Source organism: Vanessa atalanta, chromosome 8 (genome assembly GCF_905147765.1).
Source record: "Vanessa atalanta chromosome 8, ilVanAtal1.2, whole genome shotgun sequence".
Taxonomy (NCBI): domain Eukaryota; kingdom Metazoa; phylum Arthropoda; class Insecta; order Lepidoptera; family Nymphalidae; genus Vanessa; species Vanessa atalanta.
The window spans coordinates 9,669,676-9,692,104 of NC_061878.1; the positions used below are offsets into that span (position 1 = coordinate 9,669,676).

The 22,429-nt window shown below is 33.5% G+C and overlaps 1 protein-coding gene and 1 non-coding gene across 2 annotated transcripts in view; one reads left to right on the plus strand and one right to left on the minus strand.

Annotated features, from left to right (window-relative positions):
* The window catches only part of LOC125065926 (ecdysone oxidase-like), a 102,222-nt gene that overhangs the window by 20,072 nt on the left and 59,721 nt on the right, over positions 1-22,429 (plus strand). The window lies entirely within an intron of this gene.
* Positions 18,012-18,084, minus strand: Trnaf-gaa. Its single transcript has one exon. It is a non-coding gene; the product is annotated as a tRNA-Phe (tRNA).

Consider the following 22,429-nt stretch of genomic DNA (forward strand, 5'->3'; position numbering starts at 1 on the left):
TTAAAGTAAACCCTATCTACACTAAGGGTTAAATATTTATCAACATGAGTTACTTTAAAACATTGATTTTTTTAAGTCTAACAATGTAAATGACAAAGATTGAAGACATTCGGCGAAAAATTTTAGAATGTTATAATACTATATACATACATTCTTATAGTTAGTTTACTCAAATCTCAAGTCAAGCATGATATTAAAAAAAAATACTTGTTACTTAGGAACTCAACTCTTTTGAAAATTGATTTGTCATTTATCCACAAAACAACTCATTCAGTCGTAGCATTATTAGCAGCCTGTAAATTTTCCCACTGCTGGGCTAAAGGCCTCCTCTCCCTTTGAGGAGAAGGTTTGGAGCATATTCCACCACGCTGCTCCAATGCGGGTTGGCGGAATACACATGTGGCAGAATTTCGTTGAAATTAGACACATGCAGGTTTCCTTCACCGCCGAGCACGAGATGAATTATAAACACAAATTAAGCACATGAAAATTCAGTGGTGCCTGCCTGGGTTTGAACCCGAAATCATCGGTTAAGATGCACGCGTTCTAACCACTAGGCCATCTCGGCTCTCATTCAGTCGAATCGGTTCAAAGTGTTTTATTCACGATTTCAATTTACTATATATAGTTACTAAATAATTACTGAAACTTAAAACTACTGCTTACTACATCTGTTGAAATTTATATAAACAATAATTTAACTTTTGTTAAATTTGCATTTCACGTAGCGCTTTGGCTCGTAGAAAGATAAACACTATAATAGTGTGTGTTTAGTGCAACACCTTTATCCAATCACATAAACGTAAAATGATCATATACATATGTGTGCGTGCAAAACGGACACTTTAAACGATTTGATTGGATGAAGTTGAAGATTGAGTGAGCGCGGTAAAAATTACCACGTTTTATAAAACGAAGATGTTCTTCCATTTTTGAATTTGTTTCAATTAGGACATTTATATATTAAAATTTTATATTTTTTTATGTCCCGAGAGAAAAATATAATAGCGCCCGTGCGAACTCGAGATGGATCCGGTTTGTTATATAATACAAAGGAAAACAAACTTGCTCCCTTGGCCGTTTTCCAACCCTAGTTTTCCTAATTATTCCATCATTATTCTCAATTGTTGTTGACTGGATGGCCATTCTTTGATATCGAAAAATATATTCGAACGACGTTTTGTTGTGTGCTCTTCATTTTATCGCCGCTTTCGGAGAGAAGTGATTGTTGTTCACAAAATTGTCTGTCGTTTCGATTGTCACGAACATAATATTTGCGGAAAACAATATTGTAATGGTGAAATATTTTTCTAATGACATTATGAATCATTTTATAGATTAAACATAAACAATATCATGGATGGGTACAATCTGAAATTTAAATATCGAACAAGATCCACCACAAATCATAAATACGCTACGCAATGAACATTCAGTGTAATGCAATTAACAAAGATATTTTAGTGTTATATACTAAATTATTTTCCATAATTGTTTGAAAATAAAATAATATTTTTATATTATATCCAATGGTATGAGTTTTACATTAACAACTCGTATTTGCCTCCCTATATATAAATTTTAATTTACGAAGAATCGTTCAGCCGAATAAATTTATAAATTTCATTTTTATGAAGTCGTTTTTCCCCAGATAAAGCCACGGCTATCTCATTATGATAGCTTTAATAAACAAATTAACAAATTGTACTTTTTACTTTACTTTTTACTTTTCAACAGTCATAAAATATCGTACATTCAATAAATTCAAAATGTTCTATAGCATCAAATCTGGAACTCGTACAGAACATAACTTACCTCATACATTACCTCGGCTTTTAAGTTCTTTGTCAGAACCAATACCGCTGTCCATAAGGCAGTTGTAATGTCCACCCTTCTAAGCGCTGCCGTAGAATACATAAGTGTGGAGAGAAATTAAATTACATTACAAATTTAATATGAACTCTAAACTCAAGTAAATAAGACTGTTATTCGTTTAAAGCTTAATTTTCAATAGATAAAACATATTTTATAACGACTTTAAACTGTCCTTGTTTGCATAACCAGCGGATTACAGTTTTGGTGCGTGATGGGATCTGTTTATAGACAACAAATAAAGCTCAGGTTTTACCTAAAATTTTAATAACATGTTATGTTTGAATTTCATATTTTCCATCATGTGGTAGGAGTTTTGTTTACACTAATTAAATGATTATGTAAACTCGTTAAAATTATGAAATGAATTATATTTATAATATTATATATGTATATATATTAATGGACGAATGGTACACTGATCAGATGTGAGTAATAAGTTCGATGACCAATTTCATTGTAATCAGAGAGTATTATTTACAAAAAAAAAAAAAAATATTGGCGTGAATTTTTTGGTACGTCTTGCGTGCGGTGGTCTTGGGGTAAAGCCGACTGGTTTGTCGTGATGGTAAATGACTTGACGCTCTCTCATGCCGTCATGTCAGTCAAACCTCTGAGCAAATTTTGAAATTATAAATTCAATATATATTTTGATATTTGATATGAGCTGGGTGAAACTATTTTATTTCTAAATTTATTATTTGTTAAAATAACATTAATACGATTACACGGATCTCTTAAAATTTATAAAGACTAATCGTTTTTGTTGTTCAAGTATTTATAACACGAAAGATACAGAACACCTGAGAATTATACGCGACATGGACTTGGCTGCCTTGTTGGTCTTGTGGCTAGATATGGCCGCTGATTCCGAAATCCTGGGTTCAAACTCCAGTTCGGGCCGGTGAGAAGTTGTTTGGGTCTTCTATCGAAAAATACGTGGTATAATTAAGTAATATATCTAAGTATATAAACAGTATGGAGTGTGGAAGTCGAAAGCGTGTGAACTCTCGCGAAATCCTCTAAAAATAAGTAAAGGCTTTGGTCCTGCGCCTGAACTCTTTCCGGTCGTATCGGATTGGCCGTCCCATCGGATTATTAGAGTGAGGGAATGAACAGTGCACCTGTGTTTGCCTTAATATTTCTTGTGCGGTTGATTCTCTCTTGAGATAATTATTATGTCCGAAATCGGACTGGACGCCATAATCACTATACGCAATAGGAGTCAGTTATTTGCGTCGAAAATCCTTAACTAATATATTAATCTTTATTAAATAACTAATTTATCAAATAATATTATAATTGCACTTATATTCGATTGTAGCGAATGTGGTCGCGGCTACAAATGCGTGGATTAGTGAGATTAAAATTTTCCATTGCAAATATTAATATAAATTTGAACGGTTAAATCTAACCCGTTGTTAATATATTTAACAAATCGTTATTATATATTTCGATCCGAGATGGCCCAGTGGTTAGAGCACGTGTATTTTAACCGATGATTGCAGGTTCAAATCCGGGTAAGTCCCATTTCAATTTCAAGCAATATAAGTACAGGCTCAATGAATTTAGATTTTATGACGAATATTATAAAAAGTGTTATCATCCTGATGATACAAATTGATATTTAAGATTATCGTTAAACACTTTTTACATTGGATTGTTTTTGAAGCAGCTTGCTTGTTCCTATTATTTGTTCTTTTCGAGTTATAGTTTTTTGCCCGGGCCTTGTGTATTATTACAATTACACTGTTGCATTATTATTTTAATGGAATTATTTATTAATAAATGTATTGAACAATTAATTGCACGATTGAAATTCTTTTAATTATTTAATTTATAAATAGTACATCTTTTTCTGACAATGTATCTAAACAAAGAACTTCGTATTAAAAAAATACAAGCAATAATTGGGGAGTCAGTATTAAGAAGACAAATTATATTATATCATAATGTTATCTAATATAATAAAGAACGTTGACCTAATTACGTGACAACTATGTGCAACTAATAAGCTCGGTAAATTAGGTAACGAACGAACCAAATATAACGTATAACAATGTCATTATAGTTATCCACAACTAAACACAAAGAACTAGATTTTACCGAAGTCAATTATAACGGGAAATAGACAGTAATGGCAACACTTTCTATACAGATGGAGATGATAGAAGCGAATGACGTCATTAGCAGGGTCAAAGCATCGGTGATAATAATTTTCTTTTCAATGCTTCGAGGTGCCGCTATTAAGCTCATTATTCAGCATTAACGTCCGTAAAACCTGGGCGTTATCCGTGGTAATAAATATTTCCTAACTTCGGGATTGCTTTTATGAATATTGCTTCCTGTTGATAGCGAGTGTTGGTGAGGACCAGTAATTAACTAACGGTATACGTGTATTGTATCAATGTTTTAACCAAGTATTAATAATAAAAGGTGTTTATCTCTTATGAGACATATATTGAAGTGCTTTGTTGTGTTGGTAAGATTTACTAATATGCCGTGATGGAAAACGGCATAAAATAATGCTATGCCGTTTTCCGTCACGTCTCATCCGCCGTTGGCCACGATGTACTCCCTTATGCGTAGGCGTATTTACTTTATATATATTTATTTATTACTGCATTGCATTACAGTACAGGACAGTAACAGTTTGTAAATGTCACACTGCTGGATTAAGGCCTACCCTGCTTTTGAGGTGGGGCGAAAGGTTGGGGCGAATTACGCCACGCTGATCCAATATCGGTGAGTGGATACAAATTAGGCAGAATTAAATCGAACAAAAAACACATGTTCCTCACGATGTTTTTCTTCGCCGCCGAGAACGAAATAAATGAAAACATAAAGTAAACACGCGGAAATTCAGTGTTGCTTGTCTGACCTTGAACCCACAATCATCGGTTAAGATCCTGCGTTCTTACCACTTATCCATCTCGTCTCTGGCATTGTATAGCTGCCTTATTATTTCATTATTAACTTATAACTAATATACAATTTCTGCTTATAAAATACACCAGTGGATTCAGCCAACAATGCAAACAGACGCGAAACCAGTACCAAAAAACATCGAAATTAATCGAAAAATGTTACCGGTACCACGATACTCTTATAATCCGGTTATTTTAGATACCTAGGTTAGTGTACTATCATACACAGAAATAGGTGTCATCCGAAATTACTTTGTTAGCCGTAGCCAAATAACCGCATGTGGAGCAGTTGCAATTTCCATTTCCATCTGTTGTAACCCTTCATGTCACTCTGACACTCAAATCTCGACATACTTGTACGAGAGTATTGCGAGGGATTTAAATTACACTGTTAACTTTAAAACTCGTATTCTTGCTCGGTGAAATATTATAATCATGTTTAAAATAACAGTCGGTGTGTTTTGACTGCACGACCATTTTTCTGGAAGGATAAGAGCTAATTCCACCAAGCTACTTTGATGCTGGTTTGTAATACAGCTGAGATAAATTTTCATTCGACACATATATATGTCCTTACACACATTCACATACATATGTCCAGATTTTGAACATGAAATAAAGATTATTTTACGATATTCACTTTAAAATTATGTAATTGTCTCTTACACTCCGCTGAAATAAGACGGTATTACTTTTTTGCCTATAAAATATGTTTGATGAATTTGAATTTCGAAGATCATCCAAATCACCAAGATCGTTATGAGATATCAGATCATTATGACGCTTTAATCTCTTAGAAATTGAAGAGGCTTTACGGCGTTGTTAAAAAAATCTTTGGTCATTTATATGTCTAGATAGATTGTTAAAGCGTTGAAAAAAATATTGGCCACTAAGAAAACGCGCACTATTAAAGTAGTTCTAGTGGGTCTCCTAAAGTTCGCTATTATTAAAAATATTTTTTTGGAAGTTCGAAACCTACGACAGGTTTTGTTTTAATTTCTGTTGAAACTACAAGTCAATCATCTACATTTGGCACCGAAATGATGGAACCTCTTTTAATTTTTTTTTTTATACCAAATACGTAACAGTACCTAAGTACAGTTTTTCAGTTAGAATGTTTACGCTTTCATTTTTTTTCTTATACAGTCGTAGTACCGCTCTCTAGCCGGCCAGAAAATTTTTGCCGCTCTCTAAAATTAATTCTTTGTTAAATCGTAACAATTTAGTAAATTGCTATCAAGAATCCTCTTTATCCTTTATATATCCTCTTCAAAATGAGACTATAACCGACTTTTTATTTGCAGTCCCATAATCGCTGGGACAAAAATCGGCTTACGCTATTAATACATAAGTTAACGCGAAATTTATTATCTTGGTGTGCGTGACCAGCATTGCTTTCACGCACACAAGGATAATAAATTTGTATCGTTTATTTTAGTTATTTTACAGTGCGACATTCTATCTAGACGTATAAATAAAACCTAAGTAAAAATATATGCAAACATTCAGTCAGTATCGCGTTCATCTCTCTGCCTTTACGTACTGCCAGCTTACCGTGCACTTCTAATACATCTTATTTCAAGCCGCGGGCTTAATGCGTTTTTATGAGTTCTCGCAATTCTAATGTTTTTTTTTTCCTTTTTGCTTTTGATTCTTTTCAAAAGCACTGGTTTAAATCACACTGATTAGTGACTGGTAATTTACTGATCACACATGGAGATTGATATTATTTTATGTTAATTTTCATAAGGATTTGTATACAGTAACTTTATTTTACAATTTATTATAAGTATTAAATGTGGTAGTAAATTGAAGAGATTAATTTTATCAGGGAGTGCTGATAGAGAAAAAAATATATTCGGACAGATAATTATGCTAAGCAGTGCTGCCAACATTTACCACTGAGTAAGAATTATAGGAACAAATCAATCACATAAAAATTTATCCATATTTGATCCAGTGAGCTTTGCTTAAAATATACTTGTTCTACTCACGAATTAAGAATTCCAAATACGTTAAAACAATGCGATATGGTACAGTTGAGATATATTTTCCTTTTGGTTGGTGTTGTGGAGCGTCATTCCATTCACTCACTCCCTAACATTCAACCACACGTAGCCGCTAAGACTATCTGTCGAATGGACTCACGCTATACAGTGCAATTTCATACTGTAAATAACAGGGCTGTTTTTCTTTATCTTGTCTACGATAGTATGCACTCAATGTTGTAACCAGGACTGCTTACATTAACAGCCTGTAAATTTCCCTTCTGGGCTAAGTCCTCCTTTCCCATTGCGGAGAAGGTTTTGGAGCATATTCCACCACGCTGCTCCAATGCTGGTTGGTAGAATACACATGTGGCAGAATTTCTTTGAAATAAGACACATGCAGGTTTCCTCGCGATGTTTTCCTTCACCGCCGAGCACGAGATAAATTATAAACACAAATTAAGCACATGAAAATTTAGTGGTGCTTGCCTGGATTTGAACCCGAAAAAGTCGGTTGAGATGCACGCGTTCCAACCACTGGGCCATCTCGCTTCTTACAATAATATATTATAATATGATTAAAAAGTTTTTGTACGTCGTGCATTGTTATATTCACTGATTCGAATAATTTACACGCCGTTTGTTATAGTTGTTTATCTACATTCCGAACCGGTGGTAGATTTACTATAAATAGTTTGTTAAATGACGATTCAAAAGTTCTTGTAAAAGCCTACTTGAATAAAGTATATTTTGATTTTTTGATTTTGATAAAAACGTCTTCGGTGACATAACAGCTCACTCATCTTATAGTAACAATATTTTCAATAAAAATAAAAAGATTCAACTTTGTTCTCAATAAATCATTAAATACATATATATTTTGCAATTCGTTTTACGAAAATAAGAAAAAATAAATGTGTACAATCCATATATAATGGATTTAGACTTATCATTTTTAATATTAATCGTGAGAAGTAATAGCTCTTAAGGATCCCAGATCTGGGCAAATGCATTTTGTCCTGTAAAGGAGAATGGTTTTTGAACGCAACTTTTTTAGAAATTCTTATGAAAAATAATGAGATTAGCTATCGCACACAGTAGACCAACGACCTAACATTAATTGCAGATCAATAGCTGCTCAAATAGTGGCGAATTAAACAACGGATCATTGAGTATTGATGATGATGTCGATCTGACCGATTTCGGCAACGGCAGCCAATCTCAATGTACACAGGACATATTATAGTGCACAGGTGTATGCGTAAGCACAGGTGCACAGCAAAGGTGTATATCTTTACTCTGATAATCCGACGTCACGACAAATCCGACACGAAAGGAAGCAGTTCAAGCATAGTACCAACAGCTTTACGTGTTTTTCAATATATAGGAGTGTACACAGTTCCAACTTCCAGATTCCGGGCTAACATTTTTCCGCCAGAATATTCAATATTTCTTTATCGGCTCGACCTGGGTTTAAACTCAAGACCAGTGGCGTGACAAGTCTTTTCGAGACCCAATGCAGATAAAATCGGATAGGTCTCCTTTATTCATTCATTATGAAAACGAACGTGGACAGTCTGAGCGTTGGATGAAAAGGTTCCGGTTGGTTGGTCCCGGCAGCAGACATCCGAAAGCTGGGTTATATAATAAGTAAAATTATAATTGTTTTTATTTTCAAGTTTTAGTTACACACAACACAGTGACAATATAGGGCCTTTTTTTTTTTTTTTTTGTTTAACGAGGAGGAAATGCATTTACGCATGCCGCCCGGTCGGGGGACCGGGACGGGTATGTGGGACTCAACCGGGAACTAATGCCCCGTGCCAGGGCACGCTAGTGCTAATGCCCTGTCCTACCCACTAAAACCATCCTCGGGTTTCCACCATGCCGCCGAGTGGTGAGGCCACGGGATCGCCAAGGGCATGCAACCGCGACCCCACCAGCGGCAGCCGCCGTAAGGCGGCTGAATATTCATGGAAAGCGCGCCTAGTGCGCGCCTTCCCCCTCATCCTCCACGCGGGAATGTGGCGAACTCCCCCGAGTCCGCCACTGGAGGCTGGGCGTCAACGAAGCTGACGCCCTGCGGCGGATAAGATGGTAGGCTCCGCCGCTGACCGCCGGTGTAAAACACCTGGGAGGCTCGAGTAGCGAGCCCTCCCACTCCCTCCTAGCCAACGAGGCCACTCACATGGTCCGCCCAGACGCCGGTCAGATCAGGGACGTACCAGGAGCAGCCCCGCGGCATCCCTCCCGCCAGTCTTAGCCGTGGCCGACGAGCAAGCTCAAGCCGGCCCCGTTGCCCAGGGTACACCACGAGGAGGTGACTGACATGTACCCCGACAATATAGGGCCTGTGTTAATATAAGAAAATTATGAAGTCAATTTTAAATAGAAATGTAAATGTGTTACATAACATGGACCCACTTCGAAAAAGTATTTTGAAATAAAAGTATCATTGTGGCCCGTCGGGATCCTGTGTGACCATGCATTAGCTTGCCCAATACTTCAGAATTTGCGCCTAGCTACCAGAACAACTAGTTCTCAATGAAATTTATCAAATTATTAAAACACTATCGACCTATTTCAGTTATAACAGGTACCTTTTAAAAGTTATAATAATAGGATAACATTAAAATATTTACAATACTTTCTTCGCACTAATGGAAAAGAAAGGCGATTAGATAGCGATTAACTCCAAATTTCTAAGTAATTAGTAAAGATGTTAAAATAATCAGTAATATTTAAAACGCTTTACAAATAACAATTGACTGTATTTTTTCTATAAAAATAAATCTTAATACTAAAAATATTGTAATACGTAATCGCTTTCATAGAATTTTGTGATATTTATTCATGTTTTTTTTTTATGGCATAGATGACAAATAATCAGAAGATCTGATGGAATCTGATTGCTACCGCCCATTGCACGGCACAGGGGACTTGGACGTGCACTTTGTGTTTTTTTTGTAATGGCTGGCACCGACCTCAAAACTGTCGGCGTGTACACGCCTCTCCTACTGAATTGTTAGTCTGTGGTTACAAAATATTTTTTTTATCTGTGCTGTACGTACAAGTGGCGTCCTCTACTTATAACTATGAGTCTCAGTTTTGAATATATGTTTGTTGAATACGAAAGACCAACGTGTTTTATTAGGAATATCTAAGACAAATCAGTTTTTGAATTTTCTTGTCCTTTCCGTAAGTCTTAAAAATATTTTATTTTTAGTTCACTAGCTGTTTCTACTTTTGAAGTCGGTTTGCATTTTTTTGTAAATTATACAGATAACACCCTATTTGTTTGTTTGGAGAATTCCATAATAAATCTAACTAAGCCATTTAATTCAATCTTTGTTATAATGTCTATGTAATATTGATAATACCCAACTAATTGTTATACTTCAATATATTATTATAATAAGCATATCTAATTATTATTCAATCTATAGATCTAATTTCAACTCAATAATTAGATTTTAATGATTGCATTATCATAATGATTGTATATGTTTGTAAATGTTTTAATGAAAAAAAATGTTATTCATAATTACAGTTAAAAACAATAAATACAAACCTCGATACTACAAATACATCGATGCTGCATTTTTCAGTGTGATGCTACATCTATAACCCACAATAATCATTACTAATAGCTTAGCTGTTCGCAATAAAGGGTCGATACACTGATATCCTGAAAAATATATTTATTTTATTTTTAAATAATTTAACTAAATAATGATGGTTCATCTATAAAGCATTCTCAACCGGCATCAAAGAATATATCAAAAATTAGTGACGTATTTGATTAAAAATTGTTATTTAATTTAATTATTAAATTTTAATAAATTTACAATTTTCTCTTCAGTTTTAATATTTTCTTCTCTAGTTTAAGTAAAACAAAATTATGTTTGTGATTAATTATGATTTTTTTTTGCATAATTATCATATATTTCAATGTAATTAAATAACGTGTTAGTAATATATATATATCACTTAAGGAAATTTAGTTTCGACTTGCATTTGTAGATTTGTAAATATATTTAAAATAAATTATAATTTCTTATTCATTTCCTCTTCACATGTTTGTACAAATATTTATAAAGGCGACACTTCGAACTGGATAGTTTGTTTACGAAAACGTCAATTTACATGCGTTAATCTGTCAAGCATGTAACTCGTATACTTGCAAAATCTCCAAAGACTTCAAAGTCGATGAAGTAAGTCATAAAAGTTGCTTTGGATAAGATATTTATGGAAGAAAGCCGAATGGAAAATACTTTATAGTTAGCTGTCAAACTTTTTCTAGGGGTGCAGTTCACTCTACTGTAAGCCGACAAAATAACTTTGAAGCTAATTTTCGCTGACATGGTGTGCTGTTGACATCCCGTTTTATTTTTAAAAACATTCATTAAGATATTTGCTTCCATAGGCGTGGCACTTCGCTAAAGTAACTGGGTAATCGGCCGCTATTTACATAAACGCGCTGTCATGAATTACCCAATAAACTATTATTTCGATGATACAAAATCGTGGATTTAGTATTCGTTGATTTCGAAGCAGGATAAGAAATTTCAATAATTGTATTTAATAATCTATAAAATTGTTTTTAAATTTAAAGCTGTTGTCGGATACTAAGAGCCTGCTTTAATAAAGTATAATTTCTTTAAGATTTGATTTGAGTTCTGTTTCATTTCAGATACTAAAAACTTATTTCAAAATTCATAGTCACAAATGAAATCAACGCCATTTGTCATATAAACGTCATACATTTGCAAAACATTTGAACGAACCGAAGTGCAGTATCATGTCTGTTTGAGATGAACAATATCCCAGCGAAGGCTCTTACGATGACGTCAAATACGATTGCGATTTGAATGCAAGAAGTAAAAGGCACTTTGACAAGTCTACTTTTAAAGTAGGATTCCTTTTATTGCATAAGCCGTCCCCGAGACTTTACATGAACTTGTTTGGTTTTTGGCCTATTTTAATGCTTAAGCTATCACCAGTTGAGTTGAAATTAATTTTCAAAACTGCCAATCATGACACGTATTGGGCATTTTCAAGCAATAGATACAAGTTTAGATAAGTATATCTGCCAATCAGCAGGCGTTGTTAATGAAGTAACGTGTCGTATTTTATGGGAATTACTTTGCATAGTAGAGAAATAGACACACATTGTAGACATTTCTTTACAGATTATAAAAATATTTATTAACTTGCCAATTATTAATTGTTAATAATCAGTAGCTAAACAACATTTTCATGGATACTATAATATATCTGTTTTTCATTATTATCTATATTTTAAGGCTGAAAAGTTTGTTTGTTCGTTTAGTTAAACGCGGTAACTGCTGCACCGATTTAAAAAGAACCTTAGGCAGCCTATTTATCGAGGAAGGCTATATATACCATCGAATTATAAGAGAAGTCGGGACGAACAGCTAGTTTCATACACATAATTAATATTATGTATAAAATTTTAACAAAAAAGGAATTTTTTAAAAAATTAACTTTTGAAAATACGTAGTATATACGCTCCTAAACAAAAAATAAATTGCCATACTCGTTCATAAATGGCGAATTACTGAGATAAATATACATAAAAAAATACAACCGAACTGATAACCTCCTTATTTTTTTATGTTGGTTAAAAAGAGACAGTAACATTTTGGATTTGTCAAATTTATTTAGCTGCTTATTTTTTGTTTGCAATGAATATATAATATGCTGTAATCAAAATCACCGTTAAAAATATACTTTAATCAAACAAAAGTCAATCTCATACTAACACTTTTGATTCATTTTTTCACAACGTAACGTTATTTGAAAGCTACATTATATTACTAATATAATATACAATTAAATTCATATAATATAATTTATACTTATTTATCTTTTAAATAATATGCCTTATTTTATTAATATGTTAATGAATGACCTTTAACTTTATTAATTGCTAAATATAAAATGTAAAATAAGTGCGGTTTTATTATAAATAATTTTATAGAGAATTTTATATGAATAATGAGCCGAGATGGCCCAGTGGTTAGAACGCGTGAATCTTAACTGATGGGTCCAAACCCAGGCAGGCTCTCCTGAATTTTCATGTGCTTATTTGTGTTTATAATTCATCTCGTGCTCGGCGGTGAAGGAAAACATCGTGAGGAAACCTGTATGTGTCTAATTTCAACGATTTTCTGCCACATGTGTATTCCACCAACCCCGCATTGGAGCAGCGTGGTGGAATATGCTCAAAACCTTCTCCTCAAAGGGAGAGGAGGCCTTAGCCCAGCAGTGGGAAATTTACAGGCTGTTAATGTAATGTAACGATAGTTTAATAAAGAACTACTTAAACAATTAATTTATCAATTGATAAGCTAATTTTGTATTGGGGGTAAATGTGGATTCAACTAATTAACTTTTATAGTCGAAATTGCACTAATAGCTTCACTATTCAACTAATTTACATAAAAGACGGCAGCTTAAACCTAAAAAAATTGAACTAAAAGTTAGCTTCGTCTCGGAATAATTATTTTTTACAGCTAGACAGGATTCCTAACACTATTGGATTTTTCACTGTTTTAAATGAAATGGTTTAATGATATATATTTCCTTTTTTAAAACGAATAAGTATTTACCAAGTAAAAGTTAACAAAAACCTAAAATTTAGCAACTGATACATTTTATTGACGTATATTTGATGTCTGCGCAGACAATTTTATTACACTACAATAAATAGGATGTAGCAGACTTTAACAGCCAGTCGTTTCCTTGACTCTATCCTGGAAAGCGTTTGCTGAATGGTTGGTTTAGCCACGATATACGGGTGTACTCAAAGGTGGTCCAAAAATTACTATTTAAGTAAATAGTTTACTAGAGAAACCGTCAGAACGTAGCGTATTTTAATGTAAGAAATATAAGAAATGTGCATAATATAGTGTTTTTTTATGAGATTGGTAGGCAGACGGGCAAATAGCCCGTCTGTTCCTGGGAGGCAACCATCGGCCGCGCATAATGTTGTCTTAAGAAATAGTAACAATTCTTTAAAACAAAAATGTGCCACCTAATTTTGAAATAACTGAGTGACTCACCCTTCAAATTGGAACAGTTCAGGTTATTACTATTTGACGATCGAATATGTGATCGGTAAGTAAAATGGGAGGATTAAATATATATGAATTATAACCCATTGAAAGTCAGGGTGGCAGCTAGTATATCATAATTCGTAACTCTTCATAAGAATGTTTGTAGTTCCAGTACTGTAATTATTGAGGTATCTAAACTTCTAGGGCGCTGGAGTTGACTTAATATTATATCAAAGACGATACACCTTGCTCTTAATCACTTTACTTCTTTACCTTAGCTAGAGTCAAGTTATAATGGCTTCATAGCTACCTTGTCTAAATATCCGTGAAGGTTGAGGCGCTAGGTAAAACTTAGTGTTATTATAAAGTTATACTAAGCTCGACTTTGACAACCAGGTGGATGGATTATATGTTTATTAAAAGCCTTATGAAAACAAAATTTGCAAAATTTTTAGAGATTAAAAAAAATTTATATTATTTTACTTCAATTAGATTTGAAATAGCATCGTAATACAACTATAATATTTTAATTTTCAATATTAACCATTAACGTTTATGGTAACGATACAAGTCTATTGCACAAATGCGTGTACAAATACATATACCCTCTTTGAACACACTCTCATAGTTCAATGGGACGGAAATTTGACACGGCAGCAGGACAGGCTATTTGTCTTTTCAGCGGCACGAAACTGTAGTGTAAATTCCAAAGTTATTCGTAACTTTACATTTAATACTGCTAACATGAACTTATCTTAAGCCGTCTTGCTTGTGCATATTGTGCATCCTTTATACTTCATTCTTATATATTACTGGCTATACGCTCAGCTTCACAAGGGTCTACTACAATATTACACTATGGGTAGCATCTTTTAGCATGAGAAACAAACATCAAATGAAAAATTCTTTTTTTTTCTGGCTAGGATAGTTGATTTTTTCCACTTTTCTCCACTATATGCATGTACGAGACAAATAAACCTTCCTGTCGAATCAATCTGTTTATTGATGAAACCGTATTTAATCGATGCTTAGTTAAAACCTAGCGGAATGCGACTTTCAAATCAAATTCCTTTATTCAATATTGAAGCATAACACTTACTAACTAATTGTAAAATTAAACACTACCACAGGTTCGGAAAAGAAAATACCGTGACCTGAGAAGAATCAGTGAAAGAAACTCATCGGGTCTTTGTTTTGTACTACACAGAGATTATAGTAAAGAAATATGATTTTATTACGTGCGTCGTGTCTCGTGACATCCGTTTTTACGTTTTTTTTTTTAATATTTTTTGGATTATGTCTTTAAACTTTGTCCGAAAGCTCATTGAAGAACGTCAGTAAGAAAATATAACAAAACCACTCTTTTTTTTCTCATATAAGTTTTACATTCAAATAAGAGTTTACAAAAGTTGTAACATAAGTCTGGTATTATGTTTTACTCCAATACATCATATCATATATTACTGTTGCATGTTAATCATATTTTGTTAGAAGCCTTAACGCCAATAACAAATCTATAAACGGCAGTGAATTTTTCGTAATTAAATATGCGTGTTCGCACAGAATACGTATAAAAACAAACATTAATTTAATAATAACTAGCTATCCACCTCGGATAAAATAAGTCAACAGAGAATATTTATATTGAATGACAAATACACAAAGAAAAAGAGGAAGTCATCGTATTTTTTCTACATTAGAAAACTCCGTTTATTCAACAACAACAACAATTAAATTTTTCACTGCTGGGCTAAGGCCTCCTCTCCCTTTGAGGAGAAGGTTTGAAGCACATTCCACCACGCTGCTGCAATGCGGGCTTATTGAAGATGAAGAAATCACCAGAGTTTCATCACAATTGGATGTAAAGCTTAAGAACGCATGGAGGACAAAAATAAAATCATTTTTATTCATATAACAAAAATCATTCAATTCAATCATCACCTATTTTATTAAGCAGATAACCGGAATAACAGCTTTAATAACATTTTTACGTGTTAGTAATAAAATGCCCATACAAGTTTATCCTTCAACGTTATACCAGTCAGCTTTATCCCTATCTTTTATACCACTTTGAAAATAAGATGCGAGACCGTGACAAATTCCCAATTTCTTTCGCCGTATTGAGTTGTTTGGAGAACAAACGAATTTTTCTTACACGTCATGGTCGGGGAGAGTAATGTCTCTTTATCTTGTCATTTTATCTACGATTCGTTTCTTATTACTGAACGAATGGTGTAACTAGAGATATCGAATTGTAAATATTAATATAAAAAATACAATGTAGTTCTTTTCTTTATCTTATAAACGTATGATTTTTGTTTAATATCTATAATATTATTATTAATCCTTCGATGTAAAGAGGGTTTTCTGATTGATACGGAACCGTTTACAAAATAACAGAATTAAAATTTCTTATAGTGCCAATGTCTATGAGTGGTGATCATTAATCATCATCCATGTATCCGTCTACCTACATATTCCATAAAAAATCATCCGATTAATTTATAGAATCGAACTTATGCTTCTATACCGACCTCGAGACGGACGGACGGAGACGGAGAGCGTACCGCTGGTTTTTTAGTGGGTATTCCGGTATATTAGGTTGTTAGACATCCCGGGCATAAGTGAGTCCATAATACCCCCCACTTTATTTGAGGGAAATACATAACACGCTATACCAGTGACGAAAAAAACTACTTCATTCAAAACTATAAAATATTACGCTTTATGGTTCTAAAACTTTTCTTTCATTGAATGAATATCCAGAATATTTCTTTACATATATATTGGTAATTCTTAAAAATCTCTCACATCCTAGCGGAACGAAAACGACAAATTCGGTGACAAATTACATGGGATGGAAAACAATTTCCTTAAAAACGGAGATAAGAGGAAACGGGAGTTTCGTAACAACTTTTGTCGTTCTTTTAACTTTGTATTTCAATAGCAAGAAGGCAAATTTATGATCCATTCATATTGACAAGAGTTAACTTACATTAAATTTACTAATTTTTGTTAATGATAATTTTGATGATTCATTACTGAGCAATTCTGGCCACGATTTCCTTTGTCAAAGTAGATAAAAGAAAACAACGCGGGAAAATATTATAGTAAGCAATACGCGCAAACAAAGTTTTAACACACCCTTGCTTTCGAAATCCGACATGATGGCTATTCGAAACTATAAAAACCATGGTTTTACGTGGATTCTGATGTACACGGTTAGAGTAAAGTCAACTTCCAAATCCAGGCTGTAAATGAGAATTATTTACGAAAACAGTATTAGTTTTTATTTGTTTAGTATTTGGATATGGATATCACCAGGTCTAAGATTTAAATGCAGATATGCATTTTTATAAGCTAGTGACCAGAGCAGGTGGAAGAATTTGTCCAAGTCCATTTGGGTACGTACCACCCACTCAAAAGATTATCTACATTCAAAAAGCAATACTTGGTATTGTGTTGGTGTCTTCCGGTTTGTACCAGTATAACTAGAGACACAAGAGACAACATTTTAATGCCCAAGATTTAAGAGCGACAATGTCTATGGTCAGTGGTGACCACTTTTCTTCAGATGGCTCATTTGCCCAACTGCCAAACTATTCTATATAAAATAAAATTATAGGAAATTCCAGTGTCACTATGGAAATAAAATTAGATCATTTGAAAAAATTGGACTCTTACGGTTTTGGGATGCAAAAATCGCATGGCAATGAGCAGTGATATCCTTTTTTTATATGGTAGAAAATTTCTCATAAAAGTATGTAATCTTCTTCTTCTTTAAATTATTCCCTCTTTCCTAAATTTGAAGCTTATTCTTCACTATATAGTTTAATTAGAGACATACAATGTTATACATTATAAACAGTAATAACGAATATGAAAAATTGCTAGTCCAACTTTTAACCAGCAGAATCTGGAAATGAGGATGAGGCGTCGTAATACTGTTTTTTAAAAATAAGATAAAACAATTTTGAAAGATATATTAATCTTATCCAGAGGAAGGAGAAACTTCTTAAGTTGTCACGGTACGTCATGTTTGCCTGTAAATATTTTAAGATATATTCATAATAAGTGTATCTAAATCCGCTTACTTTTATCAAAATTAATAATCATAGAAAAAAAGATGCAAAAGATATTTCTGCCGAAACCCGGGATCGAACCAGGGACCTTTAGATCTTCAGTCTAACGCTCTCCCAACTGAGCTATTCCGGCTGTTATCAACTTGTATCAATATATTAAACGAATAAAGGGTACTGTTAGGTAAGGGTGTGTTGCACTATAAGTTTTATTTTGATTTTAAAACCAAAAAATACATATTTTAATAACATTTGGTACAAATTAGTTTTCCGTTTCTACGAATTTTACGAATAGTAAAATTATTTTTATTTTTTAGTAGGAAGTCAGACAAACCAACTGTTTGTTAAATGTCAGCATCAACGTATTCCTTACACTGTCAATGTGCAACCATAGAAAAATTAATATTACTATCTTAGTCTATTCGAGTTCAACCACAAGAAGACAAAACCCAAATTAACAACATTGAATTGACGCAATATCGTCGGATAATCTGTGATATTCATTATGGATTTGCTAAAATAATGTGTTTTGAAGGTCGGCTAAACCATGAAGAGGATATAAGTTATCAAGAACAGTTAGTAGTGCACAAAAATTCCAACATATCGAGATTATCATTGTTATACATGACCATTAGTATTCGAATAAAAGATTTAGACATGTCACGATAGTCGCCATCAGTTCAATCGAAAAATAAAAAAATTGATTTGTGCTTAATTCTAATTTTATTGGTTTTATTCATTATTATTAATTATATAATAGTTAAAAATGTATTGTACTTCTTATTTTTAATTATTGCCTATGTTAATTTATATTTTTAATACATACATTGTGTAATATGATGTTGCATGGTGAGACTACCTGTAACTAGTAGAAACTTTTTCTTGATAATTTTGAAATTTAATTTATTTTTTATTTTGGATGTATCTACTGTTGGTTGTCCTAATTATGGTTGGATTGTGTAAAAGACGATATGGTTAGAAAGAATGTTACTTGTGAGATGACGTCCGACAGAGAAGTATGGAAGAAGACATGCTGCGCCGACCCCAAGTAAAATTGGGATAAGGGCAGGAGGATGATGATGATGTTGGTTGTCCTAATGAAAATAAAATAAAATAAAATAAAATATAGCTGAAATATTAGGAAATTGCGTGGATTGCGGAAATCTAAGGTTCGTTTATCTTTATTCTTTCTTCGATTGGAATAGACAAGAATGTATGCTCGTAATTTATATCTATGATGTATATTTTTTACTGGTGAACTTACTCTTCAAACGGATACTCAAGAATACAAACTATCGTTTTTGGCGCACTGTTAAGTTGGTACCATTTCAGACAAACTTACATAAAGCGCAGCCACTAATTAGAAGGGAAATTACCTAAGTTTATATTTGCGTATCTTAGTTAATTAGTAACGCGTCATTGGAATATGTTGATGGGACAGTGACCACAATGATAGAAGAATTAATCAATCAAGCCAGCAATCTCCTTCTGAGATTAACGTATTCCAGCTATTGGGCCGTTTTGGCTGAACATTTGAAAAAACACTCGGTCTATTTTTGATTGAATTGTTCTTCGGATGAAGCAGAAAAGTGTTGGACCATTTTTTTCGAAAACAAAAACGCGTTACGCGTTTCCCCCACGTAGAAGTGCGGAGGTATGTGGGACTCGCCGGTGCCCAAGATGTTCGCGGCACACTGGAATACCCACTAAAAACCAGGGGCACCCTCTCCGTCTCATCGGTGAGTGCCACGGGATCGCTTTCGCAAGCCACCGTGATCCAAAGTGGTGGACCAAGCCAATTCCTATAAAGTAACCAGATATGAGATAAACTTTGTTCTTAAGATTATAAGTAAATATCTCTGTATTCGTATGTATTATTACGCACACAGTTGACGATTCAGTAAGTTTCTAACATTAGATTAGTTTTAAAAATACCTAATAATTAAATTACTGTTGGAAAGAACTGTAAAATCATTATGATACTTTGCACTGTATATCGACTTTAACAATTTCCACCAAGGCTTTCGTCACTTAAGCCGCTGTCAAGGGTGACATGACACGGGGTCAATGTGTCAGATGTGACGTCACCGAAAAGGGCTTGTCCCCATTTTCAGTGATCTAGCATCAATCCATCAGGCCTCTTGCTATCAGTACAACTAATTCCAAAGGGCTCAATAGGAGTAGCAACTGATTAAAAGATTTATTGTCACATTAATAAAACCGTGGCGGGATATTCTGAAGCCTTAATACATTCTAAGCACATAAAATACATCATATAAAACATATATATGGTACTAGAAAAATTGTAATGATCATTAACATTAATAGCCGTGGTTAGAACGCGTGCATCTTAACCGATGATTTCGGGTTCAAACCCAGACAGGCACCACTGAATTTTCATGTGCTTAATTTGTGTTTATAATTCATCTCGTGCTCGGCGGTGAAGGAAAACATCGTGAGGAAACATGCAGGTTTCCTCGCGATGTTTTTTCCTCTAATTTCAACGAAATTCTGCCACATGTGTATTCCACCAATCCGCATTGGAGCAGTGTGGTGGAATATGCTCCAAACCTTCTTCTCAAGGAAGAGGAGGCCTTAGCCCAGCAGTGAGAAATTAACAGGCTGCTAATGTAATGTAATGTAAAAATGTTAACAATAATAAAATCTTGATAGATTATAGACAGACCATAAAATATTTCATTATATTATAATAACAATATGCGCTGTTCTTAATTCATAATAAGCGGTTATTTTTTATGATTTTTTTAACGGATAGGCGAACGAACAAAGAGCACCTGATCGTAGATGGTCACTATCGCGCACAGACAATGGCGCTGTAAGAAATTTCTTTGTAACATTCCTTACATACACCATTAATTTTGGAAGATAACATATTACATTGTGCCTGTATTTACACTGGCTCACCCACATCCGAATATCTAATAAGTGGGATGTACCTACCCAGCCGGGCTTGTACAAAGCCCTACACCAAGTGAAACGGTGGAATATGTTTTAAAAATAATGGGCTAATTTGAATTCAATTATAAACTCGCGAACTACTAACCTAATCCAAAAGATTATTATAAAGTATCAAAAAAAATAAAAATGAAATTAATTTTAAAATAAATAAAAAAAGGTAAATAAATAATTAAAAAGGTACGAGTTTTTTTCATGATTGAAAAAAGTATCGAATACGTAATTTTTAGTTTTCCTTGAAATGAGGATCACGGACGTAGCCAACATTTTTTCATAACATCGTTTTTAATATTTCTATTTAAACGTTGCAAAAAACGATCAAAACATGCACGTTTTCCATATAAAGCAACGATTATATGAATCGGAGTACAATTTTGATTGATTTATCGAAATCAAACTAGTTTTATTTATAGTAGGATTGGTTTAATTATTTTTCAGTATTGAAAATATTCAGATGGGCAACTGATATACTTAATGATAGTAGCTACTTGTATTTAAAAGTTCTGTGATTATATCTGATATTAAATAATAGTACAAGTAAAGTCAAATTAATATCATGTATTTTTTTCTTTTCAATTTCTAAATAATCATATATTCGTAACCAATCGGATAATCCGAAATAATTTCGTATCTGTAATCGTATCTGAAACCGATTAAATATCATTCATATATCCGTTTCTACATCCAGATCCGAAATGAAACATATCCGTAACTTACCTGTTCGAAACTAATAAACACAAGCACTGTATGAACTATATAAAGCTATACAGTACTAGCTTGTACCTAATTGTAATTACTTTCCGATCGCAGCGTCATCTACCGGATCCAATTTAAATCATAGAAGAACCTCCTTAATTACACAAAATACAACGTAGGAGCATATCTTCTTGTATTGGCAAACACATATGTCCTTTCTATTCTATTTCTCGTAATCTGTTGGGAAGGTTATCCGCCATAACTGAAGAGAGTCATGCGTAGAACAAACAGCTTTTCTTATTTAAGCCGTTTATTATATCTATTGTCATTGATTGTCTTTCAAAATTGAACACAACGGTACATATTCTTGATATTTTGTATTAAAATTTTCATTGATGTTATTCCTACATAAAACCTGTAGTGAGATGTACCGCGTTCGCATCCTGATGTCGAAACATACTATCGTAAAATAACAGCATGTAAGTGGCTGCCGGGTTAAGGCATCCTTGCCTTTTAAAGAGAAGGTTTCGGTGCTTCCACCACACTGTTCCATTGCAGGTTGATAGATAAAAATATATCCAACCGGCATATACAGGTTTCCTTACATTTTAACTAAGCACCGAACATCAAACGTATTATTTGTACAATTTAAATATATGAAAATTTAGAAGTAACTGTCCGGACTTGAACTCGTTTTCTTCGATTGAGATTTACATATTTTTAGTCTAACGACTGAGCCATCTCGGCTCCCTCAATGATACAATTGTACATTGATAAATTACATCCTTATTATAAGTTAAAACGAATTA